The following is a 14,023-nucleotide window of genomic DNA, read 5'->3' as shown; positions in this document are numbered from 1 at the left end:
CCTGGAAGACATAGGCATCTGCAGCCCTTCAATTATAGCTGAAGTTTCCAATGGAAAGAAGTTTTAATTCTGAATAAATACAAAAAAGACTCTTCTAAAAACAGTCATTTTATAGCACACAGTAGCCTGGCTAAAAGAGCAGCTCTCTTTTTATTCCCTCATTCTCATAAAAATGAAGACAATAATTGGACAATACACAGCAACAAGCTGAGATTCTCCCTTTCTATCTGAATCTACTTCATGAGACGAAAGATGAAAAAAATAGCTCCCCTTTTGCAGTGTTTATGTTTTGTTCTGCTTTTATCCAATAAGATAAAAATAATTCAAGTTTTGTGAAGTTTTTTGTATAGACAATGCAGTCATATGGTTTAAAAATCAAAATGACATACAAATGATATAATGGAAAATGACCATGATTTTGAGTTTCTTTTGTATCCTTCAATGTTTCTTCATATATACAGATATGTTATTTCTCCAGTTTCTTAGTAAAAGATTTCATGCTACAAAAATGGTTCTACACCTTTTTTTTTTTTTGCTTATAGTGTATCCTGAAAATTTCTTCCATAGTAATATAAAAAAAGTTTGCATCTTTTTTTAAAGGAGCATAGTATTCCATTGTGTAGAAGTACAACTGTTTATGCATTTAGAACTTTAAAGTTTAGGAAAATGTGAGCTGTAAATTTCATGCCCTCCTTTAGAAATATGTTCTTAAATGACAGAAAAATTAAGACAATGGCAAAAAAGAGTTTACCAGTGCTCTAAGATCTTCAATGGGAACGCCTGGTTGGCTCAGCGGTTAAGCATCTGCCTTCGGCTCAGGGTGCGATCCTGGAGTCCCTGGCTGGAGTCCTGCATCAGGCGCCCCTCGTGGAGCCTGCTTCTCCCTCTGCCTATGTCTCTGCCTCTCTCTCTCTGTGTCTCTCATGAATAAATAAATAAATCTTTAAAAAAAAGATCTTCATTGAATGTTACATTCACAAATAGAGAGATGATAGTTTCATACTCATATTGTAAAATAGTCTTGATTCTGGACAGACAAGATAGGTACACATTATATAACACTACATGTAGTTTATATTTCCATGCAACAATTGCTCTCTAAATACAAATATCCTTCAAAAAATTGTCCACAAAAGCAGTTATTTAAAGATTTATTGAGATTATACTTTGCCTCATAATACTCTATTATTTTCAATGACTTGTTATGTATGTTAATAGTTGTTTCTTCCTTTTAAGTAAATAAGCTCTTTCCCCTCTCTTCCCTGTCTATTGTAAATATAGGACAGAGCTGAGGGTGTTGGGGATTTGCAAATGAGTTTCGTCTATTGTAGCAATGAATGTTTGTTCTCAATATTTTTAAAGCTACACTATGTTATTTTCATGATATTCTTTTGGATTATCTGAACCACTAGTTCTCCCTATTGAGCAGGTAAATTAAAACCAGTGATATCCACATAATTCTCACAGAGATTTGATATTCATCCAAAAACAGAGAAACACAAATGAGAAAAGGACCTTCTGGAATTCCTACCATTTTGCTGGAATCTCTTACTCATTTAACCAAGTGCACAGGACTTAGGCAAAGTTGTCCATGATTGTATAGTTGAGCCAGAATTTGATTTCAAGAAAGTTGATTATGACTGGTTCTCTTCATCCTAAGAGTCACCATTTTATCAACAAACAAGCCTGCGTGTTTGCAATGTATTATGTACAAAAGAGATGAAAAGAAAAGGATCTCTTTTTGTATGGCTATCAAGTATAAACCCCAAGTGTCAAACTTAGCAGAAAGTTAACTTTAATGCAAAATCAATTTTATATTTTCAAGGCATTTTAGGAGTGAATTATCAAGTTCCTGGCAATGGTTGTTCCTAGGACGAAGTCAAAAACTTTTCTGGGTAGTTTCAGATTTGGTAGAGCCACAGAAGGAGCTAGGCAGCCAAGTCAGGCATTTTTGGCCTTTGAGTCTGATGACTGAAAGGGTACTTAGTTACTGTCCCAAAGAAAATCATTTCTGGATGAAGAAGATAGAATGGATTCAGATAGGTGAAGTTATTTAATTAATAATTATCGAGGACCTACTATAAACTATGGACTATTCTATGTTCTGAGGACATAGTGGTCCTATCTTCCTGGGGATGAGGATATGCTTTTATAGTATACTGTAAAATGATAGGTGCCATTAGAAGGATGATAAAGAGTGAATGGGGTTGTAATTTGAAGCAGGTGGTCAGTGAAGGTGTTACGAGTTGAACTGTGTCTCCTCCCAAATGCGTATATTAAAGTCCTAACCTTCGGCACCTCCCATGTTACTTTATTTGTATACAGAGTCTTTACAGAGATTTAAAATGAGGTTGTTAGGGTGGATCCTAATCCAATATGATTTAAAGAAAGGGGAACTTTGCACACAGAGATACACACAGAGGGAAGATGATGTGAAGATACAGGGAAATGCCCCATGAACATGAAGATGGCCATCTCTAAGCCAAGGAGAAGGGCCTGGGATATAATCCGCCCTCACAGCCCTCAGAAAGAACCAATACTGCTGACTTGGGGCTTCTAGCCTCCAGAACAGCCAGGCCATAAATTCCTGCTGTTTAAGCCATACGTTTTGTGATACTTTGTCACGGCAGCTCTAGCAAACTAATTCAAAAAGTCCCACTGGGAAGGCAGCTTGTGAGTGAAGACTTGAAAGTGATGAGACAGTTGGCTCTGAAGCTATTTGAGGGAACAGTGTTCCAGGCAGAGAGCAAAGAACTCAGGCCAGAAGCACCTTAGGCCTGTTGGCAGAGCAGCAGGAGGTCGGTGTGGCTGGAGGGAGGGAGCTGATGGGAGCAGCAGCCGGTGAGGTCAGAGAATGGAGGGCTTAGGAGAGACACAGATGCTGTAGTGCCTTGTAAACCATCAACTGGGATTTTCGCTTTTACTCCCAGGGAGGTGGGAAGCTGCCGGAGGGTTTTGAGCAGAGGAGGGATATGGTTTTTACTTAACAAGATCATTTTGCTACAGTGTTGAGCCCAAACTCTGTAAGTGCTGGGGCAGATAGTAGCAGGGAGACTAGGTGGCCTGCATCCAGCATATTCTGAGTTTGAGATGATGGTACCTTGCACCAGATTAATGAGCTTGAGGAGCAATTGCATTGCAGAAATAATTGAAGGTAGAACAAATTGGATTGTCTGATGGTTTGGATGTGGATTGTGAGAAAAAGAAAAGGAGTCAAGAATAACTTCTCTTTGGTAGCACTGATGAGAGTGGTCAAGCAAACTGACTAAAGAGAATTTAGGAGAGAATAAGAGAAGAAGGATCTGATACAATGAATACAAACATTTTCAAAGCAATTCACTATAAAGAGGAGCCCCTTGTGAGGTGGGCTAAGAGATATTTAAGGGGAAGAATAAAATATGTCTACATAGCGATGGGAATGATCCAATAAAGAGGGAAATTGCTGAGGCTGGTGCTACAGTAAAGTGCAGAGGGGAGAATTGAGGAAGCAATGACCTTGAACAGAGGGCTGGAATGTAATGCTCCCTCAGAAGGGCTTTAGGGAGAACAGTATTTGTAGAGAGAGCCAAAATTCCCTAGAACCCTGGGGCAAATGCACTTTTCTTCCAGCTCCATTTAGAAAAGTCTCAAAAAAGAACTTTAAATTGGCCTAGGTAGGGTCACATGTCCACCCCTGGCCAACTGTGTCCAGGAGGGTAAGATACTGAAATTGGCAATATTTACTTCCTTTCCTTTGAAAGACTTAACTACTAAAACCATTAAAAAGAAAAGAAAAAGAAAGAGTGAAATTAAAGCAGGCAAAATAACAGGACACAAAAGAGCTGCTTTTTAAAGAAAGTATTTAAAATAACATAGTCTGTAATACTATAATGAATGTAAAAATACTGTATGTATCAAACGGGTAACAATGCAGCATTATGTTGGTTGGGAGTCTGGGGACAGGAAAGGGAGAAAAAAGTGAGCCAACATAGCAAGAACAGTAAAAACCTTGAATATAAAATTCATAAATCCTAAGAGTTCCTCACTTTCTTTTTTTTTTTTTCCTCCTTTTCTCATTGACACTGCTGTACTCTCTTTTAAATTGGTAGAGTTCATCACTGTAGAAATTCTCTGAAAGTTGGCTCCTTTTAGATTATGGAAGCAGTAGGTTCAGAGGAAGTACTTTTATAAAGTAGGCAGTCATAGCTTGTTTCAAATCTGTATCACTTAAGTGAAGCAGAGAGTTGAATAGAAATGCTCAGTGGATATTTTGAAAAAAAAATCGGTTGGTCAGGTTAGATTATTATCGACCTCCCCAAAGAATCGGGGTTCTAATTCCAATGCATAATTATTCAACTTCCCAGTGCACTTGAATATATACACACAGCTAAAGTGATCAGCTTCTGGATAAGAGAGGGGCAAATTGGAAGAGATAGAAAATCAAAGTGGATGTCTATTAATGCAATTCACAATTCAAACACCTAGAGTGAAAGACCGAGAGGGGAAAGAAGAAAGTTAACAAAGGATTCCAGCTCCTTGACCTGAAACAGAAATCTCGGTATTCATCAGGTGTAGGGAGTTATACTATAGGAATCCCCTGACATATTTTTAAATACCTTTTCAGCAGAAGCCTTAAATTTGAGTGTAGTCTTGTTTCTACTCAAACTACCTTATTAACTTGGACCAAGCCACTTACCGTCTTTGAGCCCTGGTGAACAAAGTTCAAAAATTCTAAACTGATGTGAAATGTTAACTGCTGTTTATTATGATACTCAACTATAAACAGTTATAGTATATATGATATATGCATAATATACATATATATAGTATGCATATATGTATTTTATATGTATTACATATATGCACATGAGCTGGGTTGATTTATTTTATTTTGGGTGTATGAATTGCTTGTTAACTGCAGAGACTTAGGCATCATGCTTAGCCTCTCTGGGTTTTGGTTTCTTCATTCATACCTTTGCCCAGTTGCTTTGAGAGTCACATGTAATTTTACATAGTTTCTGCCACATGTGGGCACCTAAAACTATAAATAACTAAAGTAATAATTTTATCTATATTCATATTCCTTGGCTTTAGATGTTACCGCACACTTTGAAGATTCATAATTACCTCCATTTCTCATTTTTAATCCCAAAGACCAAAAGAGGAATGATATCATATACATTTCTACTATTGTGTATCATTATTTCTATACTTCTAGCACTGGATGCAACAGAGGTTAGATTATTGGGGGAAAAAAATGGGACTCAGAAGTAGAAATGAGTCATACCAAGTACTTTTCAGGCACTCTGCTTACCATCATGTCTGGCAGAAAAATGTGGAAGGACTCAGTGATTTCATTTTAGATTCTTTTAAAACTTAAATGACACTGGGCAAGTTATGGAAATTGGATCAGTAAGCAATTGTCATGCTCATGATTGTACATTTAAATAAATAGTAGCAGATCTAAAACACACATAAATATTACTATGTATAATTCAAGTATTTTATTGTGATGTAATTTTAATACAACACTATGTGTTCATACTTTAATTTCCACTGCATTTTTGGGTAACTTTTCTTTTATCATCTTCATTGTTATATAATTGACACACAGTAAGAGTAACCATTTGAAATTTACAATTCAATGTTTTTTAGTATATTCACAGAGTTTTACAGTCATCACCACAATCTGACTTTGGAACATTTTTATCAACACAAAAATAACCCATATCTAATAGCATTCACTCTATAATCCTTCCTCCCTCACATCTCCCAGCCCTAGGCAGTAGGCTAATATACTTTCTGTCTTTATAGATTCATCTATTCTAACCTTTTTTTGTAAGTGGAATATTGGAAGGGCGCCTGGGTGATTCAGTCAGTTATGCATCCAACTCTTGGTTTCAGCTCAGGTCATGATCTCAGGGTCCTGGGATTGAGCCCCGCCTCAGGCTCCCTGCTCAGTGCAGAGTCTGCTTCTCCCTCTCCCTCTGCTCCTCCCCCTGCTTGTGCTCTCTCTCTTTCTCTCTAAAAATAAATAAATAAATAAAATCTTTTAAAAAAAGAAAATCATGGAATATGTGGCCCTTCATAACTGGCTCCTTTCACTTGCCATAATGTTTTCATCCATATTGTAGCATGTATTGGTACCTTATTCCTTTTTATTGTAAAATAACATTCTACTATATAGGTACACCACATTATTTATCCATTCGTTAGTTGAAGAACATCTAAGAGCTTTCCATTCTTTTTTTCTATTTTGGATGATGCTACTATGAATACTCACCTGCACATTTTTGTGTGGACATATATTTTACTTATACTTTACTTACTGATACACCTAGAATGGAAATGTCAGATCATATGGTAACTACTAAACATTTTGAGGAACTGCCAAAATATTTCCAAAGTGACTGTGCCAGTTTATATTCTTACCAGCAGTGAATAAGGAGGATTGAAACTTCTTCACATCATTGTCAATACCCATTACTGTCCATCTCTTTGATTATAACCACACTAATGGGTACAAATTAGTATATCATGTGGTTTTAAGTTGCATTTTCCTAACTGTTACTGATGATAAACAATTCTTTGTGTTTATTGTCCATTTGTGTATCTTCTTTAGAGGAATGTCTAGTCAAGTTCTTTGCCCATGTTTAAATTCAGTTATATTTTTATTATTGAGTTGTAAAGGATCTTTATATATTATAGATGTATCAAAGTCCATTATCAGATATGTAATTTTCAAATATTTTCTCTTATTTTCCAAGTCGTCCTTTAACTTACTTGTCATTATCATTTGCAAATTAAGTTTTTATTTTTAATATAGTCTATGTTTTGTTGCTGTTGTTGCTGTTGCTTGTGCTTTAGGTATTATTTCTAAGAAACCACTGTTTAAACCAAGGCATAGACATTTACACCTATATTTTCCTCTAAGCCTTTTATACTTTTGCTCTTACATTCAAGTCTATAATATATTAGGAGTGGATTTTTGTGAATAATGTGAGGTAGAGGGTCCAAATTTATTCTTTTGCATACAGATATTCAGTTGTCTAAGACCATTTGCTGAAAATTATGCTTTACCCACTGATTGGTCTTGACATCCTTCTCAGAAATCAACTGACTATATATGTATAGGTTATTTCTTAATTCTCAGTTCTGTTTGTTGATCTGTAAATTTATCTTCACACCAAGATTACTGTAGCTTCATAGTAAGATTTTAATTCAGGATTTATTCTTGTTTTTGAAAGTTATTTTGGCATCCTGGGTCCCTTGCATTTCCATATAGATGTTTGAATTAGCTTATAAATTTCTGTAAGAAGTCTGGAGGCCCTCTGGTGATTCACTGTGGCCCTTCCAGAGTGGCCACCTCTTCTTGGCCAAGCTGCCTCTGCCACTTGGGCTACTCTGAGGAAAACACAGTGTCTGCCCTCAATTTGTGAACAGTGTTAGTTCTCAGCTCAAAGGCAAATGATTCAACCTCATGAACTGATAAACAAGAATAAGGAAGTTTTTTGAAATTTTTTGTAACTCATTGTAGCTGAGCACTATATTTGGGACTCTGGATATCCTAGAACTTTTCATGGGTGTCCTTGCCTTTTTGTTTGCAAAGTTTTCTATGCCCAGTGTTCCTGGTTTCCAAATATGATTCTTAAAGGCATAACTTTTCTTTTATTTTCTTTAAGTATTTTTGTGAAGATTTTATTTATTCATGAGAGACACACAGAGAGAGGCAGAGACACAGGGAGAGGGAGAAGTGGGCCCCTGCAGGAAGCCCGTTGCAGGACTTGATCCCAGGACCCTGGGATCATGACCTGAGCAAAGGTAGAAGCTCAACCACTGAGACACTCAGGTGTCCCTTAAAGGCATAGCTTTTCATTAGTACTTGTAATGGGGAACATATCAATATGCAACAAATAATTTCACTGGGCTTTCAAGCCAGTTAATAAATGCAGTTGTGGAAGCAAACAGCCCCTGGGAAGAATTGGCATCCTTAAGGCTGCAATAGACAAGCTTCAGATGAATATAAACTAACTTCAATACATACTTATCTCTGCCAGCTTTGCCTGCAAGCAAAATGCTTTCGTGTGCCCTTCCATATCTTGACATAGATATTATGGGTATCTGTAAAAAGAATAGAGCTCTACTAGTCCTGCATTTTGTTTTCTGTATTTTATGATGTTTTGACCATTTAAGGGGTCCCATGGACTGGGGGAGGGGTTAGCTAATTCCTAGAGGCAGCTAACAGCTTGCCTGTGAACATGCATCTGACATGCAAACCAAACAATCCCTCCAGCTATACCTCTGTCTCATTTTCAGATTCCTGCAGTCAGGAACACTATACCCTGACCTAAATCACCCCAGATCCAGGTACAGGACAACTAGGCATCACTGCTATAGTCCGGAGTCTACCAAAATTATTCAAACTATCTATTCCTAAGCTTGCTTAGCTTGCCTGCTTTATTTTGCCTGTTTCTTCCTCCAAGAACCAGAAAAAAAGGCTTTGAGCAACCATGGTGCTTCTCCTTGTGTCTCCTCCTCTTGGGAGCTATTTAGCAATAATATTTTCAATGGCAATTATCCCCTGATCTATTGGCCTCTCCATATTTGAAAAAAATAAAAATCTCAATGTGCACTTTAGAACAGGAACCTATATAATGCAAAGAACTTTTTACTATACTGTTGTATGAAAGGATAATCTACACCAGGCTAAAGACCATTTTAGTTCTCCAAACAGGCTAACCTCACCTCTGCCATGGTGATCAGTCACGTCATGTTGGAGTCATGTAAAAAAATGTATTCTAGCTTTTCTGATACGACTTGGCAGAGTACAATAGCTACCAAAAAATACATCTCAGATTATGGGTAAATTCATTAAGTCCCTTAGCAATGTTTGCCATGAGTTAGCACAAATGTATTCAATTAACCTTTCAGAATTTTGAAACCTAGTTAACATTTGCAATGAAATTTTTACTTAGGATAACATCATAGGACTGGAGAAGGAAAGTGTTTCATCCCTTTAAAAGAATACTGAAAGGCTCAGAAAGACTTTTTAAACATTACTTTAGTAATAAGGCAAGTTGTGTGCAATCTGGACCTCAAGAGATGGAAAAATATCCATTACACATGATAGAAGATGGTGAAATTTTTGCCAGTGTTAATCAAAAGAATATTATAATCCATTTTTTAAGGATTTTATTTATTTATTCATGAGAGACATACAGAGAGAGACAGAGACACAGACAGAGGGAGAAGCAAGCTCCATGCAGGGAGCCCGATGTGGGACTTGATCCCAGACCAGGATCACCCCCTGAGCCAAAGGCAGATAGATGCTGAGCCACCCAGGCACCCCTATGATCAGTTTTTATAATGACCCCCTCCAGAATATAATATAGAGTCCAACCATGCTTCATAACATTGAAATACATAGACCTCGATAAGCGACTGAAAACCATGGACGAAGAGATTGCAGTGAGTACCCAAACTGTGCAAAAGAGGATCACAGAAGGTTAAATCAGTAAACAAGCCATCCAGTTACTCTTGAAACTAACATGCATCCCAAGTTAAACAAAGGTAAAACCATCACCTTTGGCCAGTAGTGAGTGTTAGAAGACTGGCAAGGGAGGATCAACACTATTTCAAATCCTGGATGTTGGACAATTTTTTTTTTTTTGACATCTTCAGTCCTATGCTTTCAGATACCATTCTTTCTACAAAGAAAGGAAAAAAATCAAACTTTAAATTATATTGTGGATTTATTTATCCTCAGGTTCATTCTATTCTTGCATTAAATCTACCTTTTTTGTTTTAGAGTAAAAATATGCTTTCAACTTTGATACTGATTGCATTGAATCTGTGGACGAATTTGAGGAGTATATTAGTTTCTAATTGCTGCTCTAACAAATCACCACAAACATAGTGGTTGACTACAGCACTAGTTTATGCCCTTGCAGTACTCAAGGTCAGAAATCCAAAATAAGTTTCGCTTAGCTAATGTCATGATATCCACAGGGCCGGCTCCTGCTAGAAACAGTGAGGGGAGAGTTTGTTTCCTTGCCTGTTCATTGTCTGGTAGTTGCCTCTATTCCTTGGCTGTGGCCTCTTCTTCAATTGTCAAAGTTCATTCCTCCAATCTCTGCTTCAACAATTTCATTATCTTTTGATTCTGACTCCTCCTGTGCCCTTCTTATAAGGTCCATACAGTTATACTATGTATATCTTGATAATCCACTATAATCTCTTTCTGTCAAAATCTTTAATTAAATCATATCTATAAAGTCTCTTTTTCTATACAAGGAGACATTCACAGTTTCAGAGATTAGCACGTGGACATATTTGAGGCAGGGCATTATTGCCACTTGGAGTATTGCCATTTTAACAGTACGAACTCTTCTGACTCATGACCATTGGATGGATCTTCATTTATTTAATTGTCTTTAATTTCTTTCAACAGTGCTTTGTCATTTTCAGTGTATAAATTTTTCACTTCTGTTAAATTGATACCTAAGTATTTTATTCTTACTGATCTATTATACATGGAATTGCTTGCTTAACTTCATTTTACAAGTGATTAATCTAGTATCCAGAAATGCAATTGATTATTGTATATTGATATTGTATACTGTAATCTTATTGACTCCTATATTAGTTCTAATGGCTTTATAGTGGGTTACTTAGGATATTCTAAAATGGAGATTATTTTATTTCTTCTTTTCCAATCTGGATGACTTTTATTTCATTTTCTTGCCTACATGCCCTGGATAGAACTTTCAGTAAAATATTAAATAGAAATGGTGAGAGCAGACATCCTTGTTTCCATTGCATATTTATTCTAAAGAAATCTCAAATTAAATTTAGAAAAATCAGAATTTACAGGCAGGTTAAATGTCAGAAAATAAAATAATCTGTACTTCTGCATTTGGTTGGAATAGTTTGTGACAGATCAAGCTACTACTAAGAACAAGTGGGGGGGGAAAAGCCAAATAAAATGTATAATAAAATGATAATTTTTAATTACATGGGAAAATTGTGGAAGCAACATACACTAGAGGAACTATGGTCCAGGATAGTCTTTAATCTTGGAAGGTGAGATGATTATCTGCAAGTACATTTTTTGGAAATTATCCGCAAATTTGGATGTGGCCTAATATCCAAGAATATGAGCTAGGCCTGTGTCAAAAGCCTTAGAGGCAAGGAGCCGACATAAGAAATGAACCAGACGCAAACTAGGTCCTAATAAAATGGAAACCTAAGCTTAATTCAGCTCAGTTTTAAGGTGATCAGCCCCCTTCTCTATTTGTCTACATTTTAAAATTTATAGTATTTCGGTTATAAAAATATTGTTTATTTGCCAACATAAAGGATCATATAATTGAATACTGAAGGAGAATAAAAATGCACCTGGAGAAACTGAAGTGTTAAAAATCATCAGACTGGGACAAAATAACTTTAATTAATATATTCAAGAAAAAAATAAAAAGATGAGAAATAGATTAAAAGTTGAAAAATTTGCCAGATAATTGGATTCTATAAAATGAATAAGTGGAAATATTAAGATGGACAATTTTATACCAAATTTTATACTGAGAATCCTATGAATGAATTTAACACAATAATACAAAAATCAAATGCCAAATGTACAACTAAAATTTTTCCATACTCTTGGATGGTAGAGCACATATTTCTAAAAATTCCAAGGGTCAAAAGAAGAAATTAAACAATATTTATATGAATATCATAGAATACATAACCCATTAAACTTGCAAGCTGCAGTCAATGCAGAGTTTAGAAAGAAATTTAACACTTAATTGCATATATTATAAAATAAATGCCTAAAAAAAAAAAAAACAAAAACCGTGATCTAAACTTGATCTTGCTAAACTAGGAAAGGAAATCTAGCTTGAAAATGTAGAATAATGCTTGTAAATAAGAACATAGGTCAACAAAATAGAAGATAAAATATGCAATACAGAAAAATTAACAAAGCCACAATTTGGTTCATTGGGAAAGTTAATAAAAGTGATAAACTGCTATCAAGACAAACCAAAGGAAAAAAAAAAAGAAAACACACATTACCAATATCAAGAAAGAAAAAGAGGATTTTTCTTTTCTTTCTTTCTTTCTTTCTTTCTTTCTTTCTTTCTTTCTTTCTTTTTTTTTTTTTTTTAGAGAGAGAGAGAGAGAGAGAGAAAGCATGCATGAGTGGGGGAAGCAGAGGGAAAAGAAGATAGAGAATTCTAAACAGGCTGCATGCTCAGTGTTAAGCCCCACGAGGAACTCCGTCTCACAACCCTGAGATCATGACCTGAGTTGACATCAAAAGTCAGATAATCAACCAACTGAGCCACCTAGGTGCCCTAGAGAAAAAGAATATTTTAATGTAGAAATTATATTCAGAAAAAAAGAAAATGAGAGCATGTTTATAAAGAATTAAAGTCAATGTTCTAATTAGTCATGTCATTTTTCTTTCCAAGTCTTTCAAAATCTTCCTGTGGCCCTGATGATGAACAGGGCAAGTATGATCTGCTGCTTGTCCATATATTGAGAAGTTCATCTGCTGATACTGGACCTGCTCAACCCTCTCTAAGCTAAGCTCTCCTGGCTACTGGCTTCTTTCAATCCTTCATACCTAAAGAGTTCTAACCAGTATCAGGATTTTTTACAATTGCTGTTTCCTCTGCCTTAGACTAGGCAAGCCAAAGAATCTTTTAATAGAGCCCCTTAATCTGAAGAGTCCTTGAAAGCAGACTTTGCAATCATGGTTTTCATGACATAATTTCTTGGACCGTGAAAAAGTCCAGAGCATAACTCCAAATAGATTATTGTAGTGAACTCTGTAATTTATTTTTCTTGAATTTAAAAAAATAGTGATTAAAAGATAGTCCATGAATACACAAAAATAGAAAAGAGAAAAAAGCAACCCATATTTCAATCTGTCAAAAGAAATGTATTATAACATTGTTGAGTAGAGTTTTATAGTTTATTTTCATATAATGTAATTTTAAGTATTTTTCCACATTATAGTTTTTTTTGAGTTTATAATATTCCACTATATGGAAACATCAAAAATAATCATTTCCTTTTGATGGAAAATTAACTTGATTCTTTTCTATTATAAATAACGCTTTCATAAACATGTTTTTTAATAAAGCATTTTTTGAATTTAGGGTTATTTCCTTAGACCTTATTTCCTAATTGTGTCTCTATTAGGTCAAAAAGTATGCATGATTTTAGAATGATTATTACTACATAAAGCCAAAGTACTACCTAATGCAAAATGCTACTGTTCAATTCATTAGCAGAATATGACAGTGCCTACTTTCCTTTAAGATTTTCTCAATTTTTAAAATATTTTCTTTTTTTAATAATAAATTTATTTTTTATTAGTGTTCAATTTGCCAAATACAGAATAACACCCAGTGCTCATCCCGTCAAGTGCCCCCCTCAGTGCCCGTCACCCATTCACCCCCACCCCCCGCCCTCCTCCCCTTCTACCACCCCTAGTTCATTTCCCAGAGTTAGGAGTCTTTATGTTCTGTCTCCCTTTCTGATATTTCCTACCCATTTCTTCTCCCTTCCCTCTATTCCCTTTCGCTATTTTTATATTCCCCAAATGAATGAGAACATATAATGTTTGTCCTTCTCCGATTGACTTATTTCACTCAGCATAATACCCTCCAGTTCCATCCACATTGAAGTAAATGGTGGGTATTTGTCATTTCTAATGGCTGAGTAATATTCCATTGTATACATAAACCACATCTTCTTTATCCACTTATCTTTTGATGGACACCGAGGTTCTTTCCACAGTTTGGCTATTGTGGACATTGCTGCTATAAACATCGGGGTGTAGGTATTCCCGCGTTTTATTGCATCTGTATCTTTTGGGTAAATCCCCAACAGTGCAGTTGCTGGATCTTAAGGCAGGTCTATTTTTAACTCTTTGAGGAACCTCCACAGTTTTCCAGAGTGGCTGCACCAGTTCACATTCCCACCAACAGTGTAAGAGGGTTCCCTTGTCTCCGCATCCTCTCCAACATTTGTGGTT

The 14,023-nt window shown here is 35.8% G+C and overlaps 1 pseudogene; it reads left to right on the top strand.

Annotated features, from left to right (window-relative positions):
* The window catches only part of LOC144284148 (COP9 signalosome complex subunit 3-like), a 60,092-nt pseudogene extending 50,572 nt beyond the window's left edge, over positions 1-9,520 (top strand).
* Positions 9,521-14,023: the final 4,503 nt, after the last annotated feature.

Source organism: Canis aureus, chromosome 15 (assembly GCF_053574225.1).
Source record: "Canis aureus isolate CA01 chromosome 15, VMU_Caureus_v.1.0, whole genome shotgun sequence".
NCBI lineage: Eukaryota > Metazoa > Chordata > Mammalia > Carnivora > Canidae > Canis > Canis aureus.
The sequence above is the reverse complement of the archived record's forward strand: the minus strand, read 5'-3'. Positions and strand labels throughout refer to the sequence as shown.